Consider the following 15,575-nt stretch of genomic DNA (forward strand, 5'->3'; position numbering starts at 1 on the left):
ATACAAGAAAGTACAAAACATTTCACTATATATTCATTCTGTACTCTTTGTAAAATATTTTTGTATTCAAATTGTACAATATATTATATATGATCAGTTATAATTGTTTAAAATGTACAGTATTTGCCGGGTAAAAAAGCTCTGTTTTGACAGCTACAGTGTGATCTATTTGCAATAGTTTGCTACAGTTTAACTTTTAAGTGCTAATCAGATCATGACCATTTTTGCGATAAAATATGTACAAAAAAGTATTCTACAAATGTTTCCCTGTCCTCCCTACCATTGCTAAACCTTCTGCACGAGGTACCCACAACAGAAAGGTACACAGTGATTATTTTCCCAACGCGCCAAAGGATTTTTGCATTGGTTTCAACTACGTCCAGATTCTCATGCTGAAGTAAGAGATTTTCTTTGGCACTAAAGTAATCTAGGTAGCACTGTGTTGGCTCAGACACCCGCTAGAAGCTCCTATCTCCGCCCCTCAGCTGATCACGTTTCCTCCCCCCACAATGTTTCCATCTCCTTAGAGGAAGGGAGCTCCTCCTCTTCACTCCTTGAAGGTGGGGGTCATCGACGTTCCTTTGTAGAAGACGTTCCGGGCGTTATCCGGGCTGTTCGCCCTCTCCGGGATCAGGATGATGTTGTTCGCTTTCCTGCGCAGGGTGGAGTCCCGGCTGGAGCAGACCGAGGGGATGTCGGAGGTCGACTCCCCACCGCCTCCTCCACCTCCACCTCCGTCGCCGGGCGTGACCCGGATGGTGGAGAGGCAGTGTGGGTTGGGCCGATGCTCCACCTGGCTGCCGGCGCTCTGGGTGTGCACCGTCACCAGGGGGGGGGGCGGGCTCATGGCGACGCCGTGGTCGGCCCGCCTCCTGTCCATGGAGCCGTCCCGGGGCGGCTCGGAGCCCTCCGAGTCTCTGTTGAGGTCGTTGAGCTCAAAGGACTGCCTCAGGCTCTCTACACCCCCGGGACCCCCCGGACCCCCGAGACCGGGACCCCCAGGACCGGGCCCTCCGGGGGGCAGGGACCCCCGGTGCCGTGGTCAAGGGACCGCCACTTCCAGGAGCCGTCGGTGGAGGGGGGCTGGATCACCGGCCGGCCGCTCTCCGGGTGGGCCTCCACCCTGACGATGGCGCCCGTGCTCCCGGAGACGCTCCCCGGGGTGCTGCCCAGCGAGCCGTGCCCGCTCATGCTAACCCCGCTAATGCTAACCCCGCTCATGCTAACCCCGCTCATGCTAACCCCGGTCATGCTGACGGCGTCCTGATCCAGCAGGGCCCTGTAGCGGGCGGCCGCCTGGCAGCCACCCCCCGTGACGCTGCCCTCGTCCAGGCTCTTGGAGTGGGTCTGCAGCAGGCCCTGCTGCTTGGACATGGCGATGACCTGCATGATCCGCGGGGGCGGGCCCCCGGGCCCGTTGGCGCTCGTCCTGCAGGCCTCGGCCGCCATCTGCCAGTTGGCGTGCGCCGCGCTGTGCGCCGCCGCCGGGTCCTCGCCGCTCCGCGGGGACGAGTGGTGGTAGTTCTCCAGGGCCTCCTCGGGGATGTGCACCAGCTGCGAGGAGCCGGGCCGGGCCTGCATGGCCACGCGGGCGCCCCCGGTGATGCCGCTGCAGTTGCCGGGCAGTGTGGTGCTGGCGCCGGGGGCCAGCTTGGCCATGTACTGGTGCAGGGAGCTGCCGCCGTCGAAGCCCCCGTTCGGCCCCCCCAGCGCGGCCCCCGAGGGCAGCTCCATGCTGCCGTGGTGGTGGGGCGGCGGGGCGCCCCCGCCCCCCGGGGAGCAGGGGTCCCCGGGGACCTGCAGGGTGACCTTGCGGCTCTTCCACTGGGACAGCAGCTGCTTGGAGCGGCTGGAGTCCAGGGAGGCGTGGTGCAGCGTGGCGGCGTGGCGCCGGGCCGCCTCCTCGTAGGCGGCGATGGCCTGGGGCTGTGGACGCGCGGCAGCGTCTGGCTGAAGGTCATGTAGGCGCCGCGGTCCAGGGGCCCGCAGGAGGACACGAGGTCGCCCTCGGCCCCCCGCCCGGCCTCGGCCAGCCTCTGCTGCTGCTGGAGGCTGCGGTGGAGCAGGCCCTCGGAGTGGGACGTGGGGAGGCCCGCCTCCGCTGCCAGGCTGGCCTTCATCTGGAGGTGGTGCAGCACCGCCTCCTGGCTGATGTGGGGCAGGGAGCAGGGGGGCCGCGGGGCCAGCTGCACGGGGGGGCCCGGATGGGGGCCGCCCGCCTCCTCGCTCGGCTGGAAGTTCCCCACCGCAACAGGCCCTGGAGACGAGAGGAGCATCCGACATACGTTTGATTATCAGACATTACTAAACCTCGTGTTCCCATAATGATGAGTATAGAGTACGAGGTGAGTATAGTGTAGGACGTGAGTAAAGTAAAGAAAGAGAGTAGGACGTGAGTATAGAGTAGGACATGAGTAAAGAGTATAGAGTAGGACATGAGTAAAGAGTAGGGCGTGAGTAAAGAGTATAGAGTAGGAATTGAGTAAAGAGTATAGAGTAGGACGTGACAAAAGAGTATAGAGTAGGATGTGAGTGTTGAGTAGGACGTGAGCAAAGGGTATAGAGTAGGACGTGAGTATAGAGTATAAATTAGGACGTGAGTATAGAGTAGGATGTGAGTAAATGGCAAAGAGTAGGACATGAGTATAGAGTAGGACATGAGTAAAGGGTATAGAGTTGGACGTGAGTAAAGAGTAAAGAGTAGGACGTGAGTAAAGAGTAGGACGTGAGTAAAGGGTATAGAGTAGGACGTGAGTAAAGAGTAAAGAGTAGGACGTGAGTATAGAGTAGGACGTGAGCAAAGAGTATAGAATAGGACGTGAGTAAAGAGTATAAGTAGGACTGAGTAAAGAGTATAGAGTAGACGTGAGTAAAGGGTATAGATAGGACGTGAGTAAAGGGTATGAGTAGGACTGAGTAAAGAGTAGAGAGTAGGACGTGAGTAAAGGGTATAGAGTAGGACGTGAGTAAAGGGTATAGAGTAGGACGTGAGTATAGAGTAGGACATGAATAAAGAGTATAGAGTAGAACGTGAGTATAGAGTAGGACGTGAGTAAAAGGAGTAGAGTAGGACGTGAGTAAAGGGTATAGAGTAGGACGTGAGTATAGAGTAGGACGTGAGCAAAGAGTATAGAATAGGACGTGAGTAAAGAGTATAGAGTAGGACGTGAGTAAAGAGTATAGAGTAGGACGTGAGTAAAGGGTATAGAGTAGGACGTGAGTAAAGGGTATAGAGTAGGACGTGAGTATAGAGTAGGACATGAGTAAAGAGTATAGAGTAGGACGTGAGTAAAGAGTAGGACGTGAATAAAGGGTACAGCAGAGGGTAGAAGGTGTAGCGGCTCTAGGAGGTGTAGTGAGATGTAGTAGAAGGTAGGAGGTGTAGCGGCTCCAGGCCCCACCAGGTACACGGCGATGGCTCCGCCCAGCAGGAAGCCCAGGTAGACGTCGATGGCGTGGTTCTTGTACTGGATGATCCGGGTCAGGCCGCAGATGATGCCACACATGATGAAGGAAAGACCAGCAGAGGCTTGAGCAGCTTGGACGAGTCGGTCAGCGTGCTGTTGAAGTACATCTGAGGGCAGAGAGCATAGAGCTGTTAAGATATGAGGACAGATAGCATTGAGCTGCTAACATGTAAGGGAATGACAGCATTGAGCTTTTAAAGACATGAGGACGGACAGGATTTGGTGTTCATATTAGGGCTGTCAAAAGTAGCGCGGTAATAACGCGTTCACGCCATCTTTTTTTATCGTGATTAATAAAAAACACTTTTTTTGGTATTACTGTGATATTGAAAGGTTTTGCCAACAGAATGTCAACATTCATATCAGAAATATTTTTTGTTTTTGTGTTTACAATTCCCAAATCTGTAGGGCTACTAGTTTGAATGTAACTACACTTGTAGTAACTGTTGGTTTACAATTGTACTAATTAATTATTAAAATTGGTCCAGATGCAAAACTAGATGGGAAATCTGGTTGGATATTTGATTAGATCTTCGTTCAATCATATAAAAACTGGTACACTTATGAAATTAGAGAGTGTGGAAAGGTCTCTCTGATCGGAACAGATCCAACAAGCGGCATTGAAAGCACAAGTGTGACTGAACAGTATCACGGTCACAAATCATATTAAAATCAAGATGCTTATATGTGGCTTAGGGTAAGCCTCACCAAAGCGGTCCTCAGAGATCCATGTTAATGAAAAGGTCCAAATTGTCTGTGAAGTTCAAAAGCATTCGAAATGAACTAATCATCAAACAGAAGCAATAGCTCATTTACATCCCCCATCATTGCTGTGTCAATCGCGAGTCTACTGGGAGCACTGGGGGGTCCGGGGTCAGAACCAGTACTCACCGAGACGTAGACCGCGGCGAAGGAGGCCAGAGTGGCGTGTTGGGACGGGAAGGACTTTCTGAGGACGAGAGGGACCCAGAACAGAATGAGTCTGCGTTCAGCGTGTTGCATCATTGATGGTCGAGTGTTCTGTGTTCTACTACTGTCACTTGATCCCAGATGATTGGGCGGACAGAGGGTGTCGTAACGGAGGCCCCATCCTCATCACTTCAAAGATGGATTACTTAACGTGAGGCACAGTGGAAGTGAGCCTTGAATCCAGTTTTCATAGAGCTCTCTCCAAATGACCTACTTAAGACGCATGCTACCTCCATTCACGGGGGCGCACTGCGCATGTGAGTATGGTTATATGCATGATTGTGTGGGCGTATTTTGTGCATTTGATATATGTGTGTGGGTGTGTGTGTGTGTGTGTGTGTGTGTGGGTGTGTGTGTGTGTGTGTGTGTGTGTGTGTGGTGGTGTGTGGTTGTGTGTGTGTGTGGTGGGGTTGTGTGTGTGTGTCTACATGACAACATGTGCTTAGCCTGGTGTTGACAGCTCTACACACTCAATGTTTTGGGAAAGCTCTTAGGATTGTACATCTGGAGTCATGCAACTTTGATAACAGATGAGGACCTCACTGCAGCGCTGCTGTGGCACATGACTGCTGCAGCTAGGGGGTTTACAGCGCCCCCTAGGGGACTGGATCCACGGACAACCACCGCCTCTCTGGGCTCATGGCTTCAATAACTTCTATACAGTATTTAATGTTGACCTTTATGCACGTACTTTTCATTCATTTCACTCACTTGTTAAATCTCTCTCTCTCTCACACACACACACACACACACACACACACACACACACACACACACACACACACACACACACGCACGCTGAAATGCATAGGTTGGCATTTAAAGACCATGTGTACTCTACATTACTGTCCAGACCATCGGAAATCATAAAATAAGCCCATAATATTTATTATTACATTATTACTTTTATATCATTATATGCACTTCTGTTGGACTGCCGATTAGCATGATATTATTCACAGCGTTCACTGATTCAGGCCTCGTTAATGAATGCATGACTTTACCCTCCACCCTGTCTCACCTGCCCTGCAGGATGGCGGCCATGTGTGCCGGAGCAGATGTCGGCCATGACGAAGGGGTTCTGCTCGCAGGACACGCTGAGCGCCGTGTAGTTGGGCTTACACACCGTCAGGAAGTAGGGCGCCGGGTAGCCCGTCATCAGCTGCAGCACTCGGTGATCAGCGCCGTGGCGCACAGGCCGAACGCCAAGACACCTGGGAGAGGAGCGGGGGGGGTCAGGAGGTCATGACCCCTGGGGAGAGGAGCTGGAGGTCATGACCCCCTGGAGAGGACAGGGGTTTCAGGAGGTCATGACCCCTGGGGAGAGGAACAGGGGGGTCAGGAGTTCATGACCCCTGGGAGAGGAGCAGGAGGTCATGACCCCATGACCCCTGAGGAGAGGATATGAGCCCTATATACCGCACTACTTTGGGTATCACCATTTTGTAGTGTTTTCTAAAACACAACCCCCCCTCACAAAAAGAAGCGGACAACCCTTGAGTCCTGACCTACCCACGAAGCAGACCACCCTTGTGTCCCGACCTACCCACGAAGCGGACCACCCGGCGGATGAAGGAGTTGAAGTTGCATCCGGCGGCGTTGATGTTGGCCTCGCCCCCGGCGCCGCTCTTCTTCCGAGAGAAGCAGCAGAAGAGGAAGCCCTCTCCTAGCATGATCTGTCACAGGACACACACTCAGAGAGCAGGACACGAAGCCCTCTCCTAGCATGATCTGTCACAGGACACACACTCAGAGAGCAGGACAGGAAGCCCTCTCCTAGCATGACCTATCAGCAGGAAACACCCAAACCTGTTAAAAACCAGACCCCTAAACTCAGACCCGTTACTACGTGCTCCAAGGTCTGGAGTAGAGGGGGGAGGCTGTGTATCGGCTTGCGACAGGATGGCTCGGAAAAGTACGTTCAATCAGGAAGTGCAGGCCATTTGTCACTGGCAACAGACGCCTCTTCTTCCTTGAGGAAGACAGTCTATATTAAGGGTTAAGGTCCCTCAAAGCTGCAGTAAGTTTGAGTGAAGCTGAAGCTGAGGTCAGATGTAGGAAAGGCTGTTCCTTTGTGTCTCAGTCTGTCCCTCTGCCCTTCCAGCCTCTCTCCTCTCACTACTCAGAGAAATATGCAGCTCTGATGTATGGATGCATCAGAGTTGCCTCCTCCATACGTCCCGACAGGTCAGCTCACAAATTAAGTGAGGTGGATGGAGAGGGAGGGGAGAGTGAGGAGAGCCAGCCCCTTCCTTTGGAGATGTTTGGCCAGAGTGAAACCTCCATGCGAAGAAGCCTCACATGATTAACAGTAATTGGTTTACTCAGTACACCAATTTACTTGACGAAGTAACAGCGCTCAGATGTCGCCCAAGTGCATTAATTTAGTTTTACTAATAGTTGACGCAAACATCGGTGGGGGGTTGGGGGGATGGGGGGGGGGGGGGGGGGGGGGCACGCTGATCTCTGGGAGGACAGGAGAGGCGTGTCTCAAGATGTTTTGGAGGCACAGTGCAGCCGTGCAGCAACCTGACCTTGGTGTGATGAGGAAGAAGACGGGCTATTTGTGGGTGAAACTGTCGACTGATTCTATATGATTAGCAGGCGGGGGCAGACCGGGAGCGGACCCCGGGTACAGGTTCCATGCTATGCGCAATGTGGGAGCACACAGCAATGTGATAGCAGTTTCTAGTAAATGTAAAGCTGCGCCTTTAAGACAAACTCGAGTGGAGCTTGAGCTGAATTAAAACACCCCCATTACCATACTCAGTAATATGATGATGCCCTTCTCCTTACACCTCCTCCTTGCTCTTCATCACCGTCGCGGGATTAATTTCATCCTCACACGTGTGTGCTGTGCGTTCGTGCGTGCCTGCTTGTTTGCGCTCTACTCGTAGCCTGTTCTCGCTCTCATATCGTCAGTTAACTTCACCTACAAAGATTAAGTGTCTTATCTGCAATCCAGCAGGGAATCTGATGAAGACAATAACAACGCAGATTCACCGCTTGTGATAGCAGCCAGTGAACGAACTGTTTGCCAATACTTTTCTTATTGACCTACATTTTGATACAGTTGAAAATATTCATCAAACCGAATATACATGGAGGCAATTACGATTGTATAGATCATTGCTACCCTGCCCCGCTACTTTTGAAATATGAATCATTCATTTACCATACCAGTAACTAACTACCGACCGGTAATATACCAGTAAGTAACTACAGACCTGTGTTGTACCAGTAACTACAGACAGGTATTATACCAGTAAGTAACTACAGACCGTTATTAGACCAGTAACTACAGACCTGTAATACACCATTAACTACAGCCCTGTGTTATACCAGTCAGTAACTACAGCCCTGTGTTTATACCAGTAACTACATACCTGGGTTATAACCGTAACTGCGGACCTGTAATATACCAGAAACTACAGACCTGTAATATACCAGTAACTAAAGACCTGTGTTATACCAGTAACTACAGACCTGTAACATACCAGTAATTACAGACCTGTGTTATACCAGTAACTACAGACCTGTGTTATACCAGTAACTACAGACCTTTGATATACCAGTAACTATAGACTTGTAATATACCAGTAACTATAGACCTGTTATATACCAGTAACTACAGACCTGTGTTATACCAGTAAGTAACTACAGACCTGTACTCAAGTAAGTGGGCTCTATGATTACCAGCTTCTCTCTCCTGGGACCAGGTTCTAACAACTGGGACCGGATTCTATCTCCTTGGACCAGGTTCTATCCATGGACCAGGTTCTATCCATGGACCAGGTTCTATTCTGGGACCAGGTTCCCTCTCCTGGGTCCCCTCGTTAAGGGGGGGGGCCTCTGAAGACCTACCGTGATGGCGGGGCCGGCGAAGGCCAGGCTGAGCAGCATCAGCAGGGGACCACCTCGTGGGTGGGCTCCACGAACGGGAGACTCAGGCTGCGGTCGTGGCAGGTGAAGCCGGACTTGACCGGTTTGAACACGTCCGTCCACTCCAGGAAGTAGAGGCTGACCACCGAGGACACCAGGATGGGCAGCTGAGGGGGAGGGGGCGGGGGAGAGAGGGAGAAAGGAGAAAGGGAGAGCGAGAGAGAGAGAGAGAGAGAGAGGGGGGGGGAGAGATTATTTCAAGGCAAAGTGCTACCAATCTTGGAGCGGTCCGGGGAGGTGACAGATTGCAAACAACTGAATTAATAGAAGCGACAGTGTCCCCTATAACGGTATGGTTCAGTGGAGACGCTAATTTGATTTTGTGACAAAAGATGAAGGTTTGGGAGATATTAATTATTTATTTTTTATTGCGTGCAGGCGCATGTGTGTGTTTGTGTGTGAGTGCGTGTTTATGTGTGTGCGTGTTTGTTTGTGTGTGTGTGTGTGTGTGTGTGTGTGTGTGTGTTATTATGTATGCGTGTGTGTGTGTGTGTGTGTGTGTGTTTATGTGTGTGCGTGTTTATGTTTGCGTTGTGTGTGGTGTTAATGGGATGATGCGGAATAATTGTCTCCATAAATCTGAAGCGCTCCCATAATAAGAGCCTCAAACTAGTCCGGCATCGAACCTGCGCCCCCTGATCCTCCATCCAAAACCAGGGGAGATGCATGGAGAAGCTGCACAGGGCGGGTCGTAAACACGGCGCGCTCGTAAAAACACGGCCCGGCGGAATATCCACCGGCACGGAGGGAGCTAATAACGCCTGGGAGCGGCGCTGGGTCCAACCATAACCAGGGATTAAAACTCTTTATGGCGTGGGGAGGAGGGGGGGGGGGCTCTGAGAGGAAGACTCTTGACATGGGGGGTGGGTGTAGGTCTCAGAGAGGAAGACTCTTTACATCGGGGGGGGTCCTCAGAGAGGAAGACTCGTTATTACGGCTCAGAGAGGAAGACTCTTTGGAGGACAGATAAGGTCTGTTGGGTCAGACGTTCATTCGTACACGTACAACACGCATCAGGAAAGTCTGGAAGTGTCCGACATCTTATCTTTTTTTTGGAGACTGGTATTTAGCCGTGCCCCGATTCACCTGAAGCCTAAACCGCGTGTCACAGCAGCCTCTCTATAATGTAGCACAATAACGCCCTGATTGTAGATGTAGCCGCGGCAACAGGGCTGCTAGTGCATGTTATTGGGGGCTCTGTGATGAAACAGCCCACGCCCAGCGGAGCGGAACACTGGGGCTCTCTTCATGTCAGCCCTGCGCAGAGGCCTGCTGTGAGCCGAAACACACACACACACAAACACACAGACACACACACACGCAGAGACACACACACACACACACACACACACACACACACACACACACACAGAGACACACACACACAGACACACACACACACACACACAGAGACACACACACACACACACACACACACACAGAGACACACACACACACACACACACACAGAGACAGACACACACACACACACACACACACACACACACACACACACACACACAGACACAGAGACACAGAGACACACACACACACACACACACACACACACACACACACACACACACACACACACACACACACACACACACACACACACACACACACACACACAACACACACACACACACACACACACTCCTGAAAACAGAACATCCTCTCTCCCAGTAAGTGGAGCTCTCTCCTTCCCTCCCTCCCTTCCCGTTCCTCTTCTATTTCTGGGCTGATTTCTTTCATGTGTTGCTTGTTTCCTTCAGCCTTTCTTTCAATATTTATATATTTAATGATTCTATATCTGTGCTGCACACACACAGTGCAACACAGATACGAGAACTAAAGACGGCACCCTGGTTATACTGCTTGTAATACTGGCAACGTGAAAGCACTTGGAAATGGATATGAAGATATAATGTCCAGACACACCCAGCACACATCGGCCATAATATACTAAACCCTCCACTCAACCGATGACACTCACCTGCCCACATGTACAGGAATGTGTGGTCTGAACAATAAACCCTCCACTCAACCCATAACTAGAACCCATCCATCCAAACAAGCCAACACCCACATGGAAGCATTAGAAGACACCAGAGAAACAGTAAAGGTAGTCAGCTCCCCTCACGAAGACAGAGCTGGAGTCAGCCCCCCTCACAGAGACAGGTATCAGACCTAGAGTCAGCCCTCCTCACAGAGACAGGTATCAGACCTAGAGTCAGCCCCCCTCACAGAGACAGTATCAGACCGTAGAGTCAGCCCCCCCTCACACTGACAGAGCTGGAGTCAGCTCCCGTACAGCAGAAGCGTCCCAGAGCCCGCCGCTGCTTTACAGAGAGGGAGGGGGGCGGGTCATCACTGAATTGAGCTTTCAGGTGATAGTAAGCCAATAGAACCCAAGACTTCCAATCAACACGCAAGACCTCAAGCCTGGTGGGCCCAGCGTGGGTCAGTGGAGGGGTCGTGACCAGACCTCCAGCCTGGTTGGGCCGGCGTGGGTCAGTGGAGGGGCGTGACACGGGACCTCCAGCCTGGTGGGCGCAGGCATGGGTCAGAGGGGCGTGACACAGAGCCAGGCCAGGGATGAAGATCCCACCTCTCAGCTCGTCTTATGGAGCCTTGATCTTCCACCTCCACTCCTCATCTCCCTCTCTTACACTTCAAGTCACCATCACTTCTAACCCTCTCCTCCTTCGTCCCTTCAGTGGTCGGCCTTATGGTTTCTGCTCTTCTTCCTTTTCAAGAGCCCTGAAATATCCAACTATATCATAGATCATCTATACATCATTCTATATCATCGCCACCCCCACTTTAACTATTTTCACTCTCTCTCAGCTAGCCTCCCTCTCTCTTCTCATCTTCTTTCAGCTAGCACCCTCTCTCTCTCTTTGAGCTAGCACCTCATCTCTCTCCCCCATCTCTCTCTCATTCAGCTCCCCTCACTCTTGCTCATTCTCTCTCTCTCCCTCTTTCAGCTAGCATCTCTCTCTCTCCCATCTTTCAGCTAGCATCCTCTCTCTCTTTCTTTTTAGCTAGAGCCCTCTCTCTCTCTCTCTCTCTCTCTCTCTCTCTCTCTCTCTCTCTCTCTCTCTCTTCTCTCTCTCTCTCTCTCTCTCTCTCTCCTCTCTCTCTCTCTCTCTCTCTCTCTCTCTCTCTCTCTCTCTCTCTCTCTCTCTCTCTCTCTTTCAGCTAGCCTCTCTTTCTCTCTCTCCTTCCCACTGGCAGTAGCAGTGGTGCTCAGCACCTAGCCGCGCTGGCGGAGCTAAGCTACTAATGTAGGTCAGTGTGGTGCCAGAGGGGCACTCGCTCGCTCGCTCGGTTCGCTCTCTCGCTCTCCTTCGCCTTGCTGACGAGCGCGCCATCCGCCGCGCTCGCTGTGTACTCTTGGGGGGTTGGCGCTGCGTTCACACGGACCACGTCAATGCGCTACGGGTTACTGTGTTCACTGGACGCTAATTCATCCGGACTGAGGCTGCGTCGGAAAGTGTCCTTAGGTAACGCGTCGGTTCGTATGCGTTGGAAGGGTTTCTAAGCCTTTCTGTTTTAAGGGCATGAGTCTTTGCATCCCATTATGTGGCTATTTAACGTGACACATTTATAAACCCAAATGAACGTCAATGAAAAGTGTTGAGTCCACCTGTGATTGACAGGCAAGAAGGATTCCCATGAAACCATTGAGGGAAGAAATGCCCTGATTGGTCAGAAATGCGTGTGTTAAATGATAGCTCTTATTCTTACCTAGGCCTACAGCACCTTTAAGTCGTTTTAGAAGCACTTTTACTTTACTGATAAACCTAATAACAAAAATAAGCAGGGGAATGTTTCTTCTGATTAGGTTGTAGATACAGATATTGATCCTCCTTCTCCCATAACACATTGGAGTCTACATTCATTAAGTCTCATCATACACAAGATGCTATATGAACAACAGTGGCCCTCTTCAGCAGCAGCCTGAGACGACTCTGGTCTAAATACACTCCGAGTTCTCCTTCCACCTTCCTTCCACCTTCTCTATCAGCCTGCCAACAGCAGCTGCTTCTTCTGGCTCTTTCTTCTGCGTCTCGTTTCAATACATGATCCTCCACGGAGGACCCAGCCCCCCCTCCCATCTTCTGCCTGGGCACACACTGCTTCTTCTCCCCGCTCTGAAGATGAGTTCTGATCAAAGGGGCTGAGGAGGAGGGGGAGCACTGGAGGGAGGGAGGGAGTGAGGGAGGGAGGGAGGGAGGGAGGGAGGGAGGGAGGGAGGGAGGGAGGAAGAGATCTTTTACTAATGCATGCTAAGCTCCTTTGCATTCGCCAGTCAGGGTTGGAAGTTGGGATGCATGGGAAGGAACCCTGTGCACGGAATGCCTCGCAGCGACTCAGCGGACGGTAGATGAACTGGTTTTACGCCATGGATCCCTGAACAAAATGATGCTACTGGTGGATGGGCATGGGGCCATGGGTGGATAGATATTGTGCTCTAGACACTGCTAGCTAACAGTGTCTGAGGAGTGAATCTGAACTCGAAAGACGGAAGCTACAGTAGGTCACATGGCTATTTCAGGAGATTGGTGGTCGCGCTCTGAACGTGAAAGGCACCAGGAGGTACGTGACCTAGGGAAGGTGTAAAGAGCTACTCCATAAAATGTTTGGTCTGTTCTGTGATGCTCCACTGCGCAGCACCCTGAGATGCTGGCGGGCCCTCCTGTGGTGATGCTAATCTCTTGTTCGCGCTGGTTCTGGATAAGGGTTTGCTCAGCCCTCTGAATGCTACAATTTGTTCCACTTGAGAGGCGAACAAAGCAGCCCAAGGCCCGTCGAGCTCCCGTGTTCAGCACACGCGTTTTGGTCCCCAGACCAGGACTACAGCAGCCGCTGCCGTTACCCAAACTCATCTGGAACACGTACAACACGTACTCCAATCCAGCGGGAACCTTCGTCAAATGACCTGCGTTTCACTGGGGTGTCCTTCTTCTGACTATGATAGTTGTAAGTTAGAGTTTTAATAGTTCGTTTTTTCGTTTTACAAAAACATAGCAATATATAAAGCACATATGTTAGCATCCACCATAGTTCAAACTGTGAACAGTATAACGACTGTGAACAGTCTATGTTGGCAGAGGAGTATGGGTGTAACTGTTAATCATCAATAGCGGTCAATCAATTATAATTTGCCCTCCTTCCTCGCAGTATTTAGGTTGCTTGTCATCAGAATAAAATGCATAATTTTTCCAAACAAGCCATACATAACTCAATCAACGTGTTGCTACTTCTATCCTGCCCAGTGGGTTCAGCGGAGACCCCCCTGCTCACTGCAGTGAGCCACGTCCTGGATTGTGGACGGGCACCAGGGGGCAAGGTGTGGTGGGGACTTCACCACAGGACCACCCTGACATTGGGCTGGGTGGTCCTACTGTCTACCTGGACGGTACCCGGGGCGACACGGGACCCGGAGTACAACCTTAGCAGCTACCGCTAGCCCTACAGTGGTAGCTTAAGATATGATAATGGCCTGGAAGACTAAAGGGAATATAACAAGCAATTCCAACAAAATTGCCAGTGTGCCAAGTTTAGCATTTAGTAACCAAAGACTCGGATGAAAGCCCGCAGTCAGCGCTTCTGAAGGTAATGTTGCTGTTCTCACATCCTACTGGGTATCATCAGGGCTCCACTAGAGAGGCCAGTGGTGTGGTTTGAGTGTTTGGCTTCTCTCTGAAGACAACGTTTCACCGTGTTAGCGTTTATGCACCTCTTCAACAAGCCAACAAAGACACAACAGAATGACTGCATCCTGGAGCTTCAGTAAACCTATTAGTCCTCATGTTATTTAATGTGCTATTCGTTTGGTCCTGCCTGAATATCAGGTTTATGGTGTGGAAATACATTATGGGAGCAAGCCGGCTTTCATACTGTAATGGGAGGATTATGGACACCAGATTAGATGGATTGATTTATTTGAGAGTATTCGCTGGCCGGCCTCCACGAGTTTCTAGGAGAGATCCTCCTCTCTCCAACCTAAAGACCAGAAGGATGGTAAATAGATATTAAACAAATAGACTCAACTCATGTATTACTCGTTTGAGACAAGGGAGTGTGTTTTAAGATGATCTGGTTATTAAAAAAGCCTGAATCAGCAAAGAGGTTATTAACTTCAGTAGTCCCGGGCTGTGCTCTTAAAAGGCTTCCTAAAATACATTAAAGCTAATTAGAACAGTCATGCAGTTGGACTTTGGAAAAGGTCACAGAGTACAAACTTTAAAAATAGTGAGGACAAATACACAGGAAAATTCAAACAAACATAAAGCCAAACACGTGCAGACATCATATCGTATGAATCATCCATCGTTTGAATTGGTCTCTATAGAAGAAGGGTTAAGTGGTCTGAGGGTATTCAATCAGTGCTCATCGGCCCTGATTGAGGTCTGAGTTCATGCAGATCGTTCTTCAGAGAATCCAGAAGGAGGAATGGATCCTGGACCAGGGTAGAGTTCTGAACCCTCCGTTGTCGACCGTGATACCGAATGACATCCATTCAGAGTGCATACATGATGCATGATGTGTCCCCCACTGGGTTAACTGGAGCATGACGAGCAAACCAACCAGCAGCTCTCATGACGACAAGTTCACTGCCTCCCCTTCTCCACGAGAAGGTCCACCATCACCGCTTTCAGACCTTACTCTCCACCTATAGTTCAGCTATGTTACGAACATCATCAATATCAGTAGGCCTAAGACAGATGCTATAAATAGAGTTCTCTGTAGGCCTACCTAACCACCCAAGTGGAGGCAAATATCTCTTGATCATCCTCCAGTCTTCTCGTAGTCAACACCTCCTCCACAGCTAAGTCACAGCTCGCTGCCTCAGTGCAGCCTACGGCCTACATTAAAGTCCCTAGTATGTCGGAGTCATGCACAGGGAACACGGTAGGCCATAGCTTCAGTGCAACCTACGGCCTACATTAGAATCCATAGTCTGTCGGCGGCATGCACAGGATACACGGTAGGCCATAGCTTCACGTGTTTCACGTTATGTTACGTTAATTACGTAACATTGTCAGTAAGATGCAGCCTAAATTAACGTTATAGGCTACATCACACAACAGTGCACTGGCATCGGTGTGACCATAGATATGAATATCCTACACCAGTAGGAGGTAGCCAAAAGTAAGAGGTATAACACCAACAGTAGGCCTACAC

At 50.8% G+C, this 15,575-nt stretch overlaps 1 pseudogene; it reads right to left on the reverse strand.

Annotated features, from left to right (window-relative positions):
- Nucleotides 1-460: 460 nt before the first annotated feature.
- The window catches only part of LOC130377390 (phospholipid phosphatase-related protein type 4-like), a 15,554-nt pseudogene continuing 439 nt past the window's right edge, over nucleotides 461-15,575 (reverse strand).

The sequence above is a fragment of the Gadus chalcogrammus genome, chromosome 23, assembly GCF_026213295.1.
Source record: "Gadus chalcogrammus isolate NIFS_2021 chromosome 23, NIFS_Gcha_1.0, whole genome shotgun sequence".
NCBI classification, from domain to species: Eukaryota; Metazoa; Chordata; class Actinopteri; order Gadiformes; family Gadidae; genus Gadus; species Gadus chalcogrammus.